Source organism: Triticum dicoccoides, chromosome 2A (genome assembly GCF_002162155.2).
Source record: "Triticum dicoccoides isolate Atlit2015 ecotype Zavitan chromosome 2A, WEW_v2.0, whole genome shotgun sequence".
Classification (NCBI taxonomy): domain Eukaryota; kingdom Viridiplantae; phylum Streptophyta; class Magnoliopsida; order Poales; family Poaceae; genus Triticum; species Triticum dicoccoides.
In genome coordinates this window covers 640,523,776-640,527,164 of record NC_041382.1, presented here as the reverse complement: position 1 = coordinate 640,527,164, position 3,389 = coordinate 640,523,776, and positions in this window count along the sequence as shown.

Genomic DNA, 3,389 nt, shown 5'->3' with positions numbered 1-3,389 from the left:
CCATAAGGGAGAAGAGGAGGGCCGGCCAGGGAAGGCCGCGCGCCCCCTCCCCCAAGTCCGAATAGGACAAGGAAGGGGGGCGGTGCCCCCCTTTCCTCTTTCTCCCTTCCTCCTTCCTTTTCCAACAAGGCAAGAGGGGGGAGTCCTACTCCCGGTTGGAGTAGGACTCCTCCAGGCGCACCCATAGGGCCGGCTGCACCTCCCCCTCTCCCTCCTTTATATACTAAGGCAAGGGGGCACCCCATGACACACAAGTTGATCCTCATGATCGTTCCTTAGCCGTGTGCGGTGCCCCCTTCCACCATATTCCACCTCGGTCATATCATAGCGGTGCTTAGGCGAAGCCCTGCGTCGGTAGAACATCATCACCGTCATCACGCCGTCGTGCTGACGAAACTCTCCCTCAACGTTTTGCTGGATCAGAACTCGAGGGACGTCACCGAGTTGAACGTGTGCAGAACTCGGAGGTGTCGTACGTTCGGTACTTGGATCAGTCGGATCGGGAAGACGTACGACTACTTCCTCTATGTTGTGTCAACACTTCCGTTGCCGGTCTACGAGGGTACATAGACAACACTCTCCCCTCTCATTGCTATGCATCACCATGATCTTGCGTGTGTGTAGGAAATTTTTTGAAATTACTACGTTCCCCAACAACAACGTAACTGGGTGATTATAAAGGTGCTCTACAGGTGTCTCCAAAGGTACTTGTTGGGTTGGCGTATTTCGAGATTAGGATTTGTCACTCCGATTGTCGGAGAGGTATCTCTGGGCCTACTCGGTGATGCACATCACTATAAGCCTTGCAAGCATTGCAACTAATGAGTTAGTTGCAGGATGATGTATTACTGAACAAGTAAAGAGACTTGCCGGTAACGAGATTGAACTAGGTATTGAGATACCGATGATCGAATCTTGGGCAATTAACATACCGATGACAAAGGGAACAACATATGTTGTTATGCGGTCTGGCCGATAAAGATCTTCGTAGAATATGTAGGAGCCAATATGGGCATCCAGGTCCCGCTATTGGTTATTGACCAGAGAGGTGTCTCGGTCATGTCTACATAGTTCTCGAACCCGTAGGGTCCGCACGCTTAACGTTCGTTGATGATATAGTACTATATGAGTTATGTATGTTGATGACCGAATGTTGTTCGGAGTCCGGAATGAGATCACGGACATGACGAGTAACTCCGGAATGGTCCGGAGGTAAAGTTTGATATATGGGATAATAGTGTTTGGTCACCGGAAGGGGTTCCGGATGTTTCCCGAAATGTTTGGGTACGAGAACACTTTATTTGGGCCAAAGGGGAAAGCCCACAAGGTTTTTGGAAAGCGCAAAAGGAAGTTTTGCGGAGTCCAGGGGCCAGACGCCAGGGTCCCTGGCATCTGGGTCCAGACGCCGGGAACCCTGGCGTCTGGCCCTGGAGTCCGAGAAGGACTCTTGCCTTTCGGGTAAAACCGACTTTGTGGAGGCTTTTACTCCAAGTTTTGACCCCAAGGCTCAACATATAAATAGAGGGGTAGGGCTAGCACCCAAGACACATCAAGAAACACCAAGCCGTGTGCCGGCAACCCCGTCCCCTCTAGTTTATCCTCCGTCATAGTTTTCGTAGTGCTTAGGTGAAGCCCTGCGAAGATTGTTCTTCACCAACACCGTCACCACGCCGTCGTGCTACCGGAACTCATCTACTACTTCGCCCCTCTTGCTGGATCAAGAAGGCGAGGACGTCACCGAGCTGAACGTGTGCAGAACTCGGAGGTGCCGTGCTTTCGGTACTTGGATCGGTCGGATCGTGAAGGCGTACGACTACATCAACCGCGTTGATATAACGCTTCTGCAAACGGTCTACGAGGGTACGTAGAAAACACTCTCCCCTCTCGTTGCTATGCATCACCATGATCCTGCGTGTGCGTAGGATTTTTTTTGAAATTACTACGTTTCCCAACAGTGGCATCCGAGCCAGGTTTTATGCGTAGATGTCATATGCACGAGTAGAACACAAGTGAGTTGTGGGCGATATAAGTCATACTACTTACCAGCATGTCATACTTTGGTTCGGCGGTATTGTTGGATGAAGCGGCCCGGACCGACATTACACTTACGCTTACGCGAGACTGGTTCTACCGACGCGCTTTGCACACAGGTGGCTGGCGGGTGTCAGTTTCTCCAACTTTAGTTGAACCGAGTGTGGCTACGCCCGGTCCTTGCGAAGGTTAAAACAGCACCAACTTGACAAACTATCATTGTGGTTTTGATGCGTAGGTAAGAACGGTTCTTGCTAAGCCCATAGCAGCCACGTAAAATTTGCAACAACAAAGTAGAGGACGTCTAACTTATTTTTGCAGGGCATGTTGTGATGTGATATGGTCAAGACATGATGCTAAATTTTATTGTATGAGATGATCGTGTTTTGTAACCGAGTTATCGGCAACTGGCAGGAGCCATATGGTTGTCGCTTTATTGTATGCAATGCAATCGCCCTGTAATGCTTTACTTTATCACTAAGCAGTAGCGATAGTCGTGGAAGCATAAGATTGGCGAGACGACAACGATGCTACGATGGAGATCAAGGTGTCGCGTCGGTGACGATGGTGATCATGAAGGTGCTTCGGAGATGGAGATCACAAGCACAAGATGATGATGGCCATATCATATCACTTATATTGATTGCATGTGATGTTTATCTTTTATGCATCTTATCTTGCTTTGATTGACGGTAGCATTATAAGATGATCCCTCACTAAATTATCAAAGTATAAGTGTTCTTCCTGAGTATGCACCGTTACGAAAGTTCTTCGTGCTGAGACACCACGTGATGATCGGGTGTGATAGGCTCTACGTTCAAATACAACGGGTGCAAAACAGTTGCACACGCGGAATACTCAGGTTAAACTTGACGAGCCTAGCATATAACAGATATGGCCTCGGAACAGGGAGACCGAAAGGTCGAGCGTGAATCATATAGTAGATATGATCAACATAGTGATGTTCACCGTTGATACTACTCCATCTCACGTGATGATCGGACATGGTTTAGTTGATATGGATCACGTGATCACTTAGAGGATTAGAGGGATGTCTATCTAAGTGGGGGTTCTTAAATAATATGATTAAATTGAACTTAAATTTATCATGAACTTAGTACCTGATAGTACCTTGCTTGTCTATGTTGATTGTAGATAGATGGCCCGTGTTGTTGTTCCGTTGATTTTAATGCGTTCCTTGAGAAAGCAAAGTTGAAAGATGATGATAGCAATTACACGGATTGGGTCCATAACTTGAGGATTATCCTCATTGCTGCACAGAAGAATTACGTCCTGGAAGCACCGCTAAGTGCCAAACCTGCTGCAGGAGCAACACCAGATGTTATGAACGTCTGGCA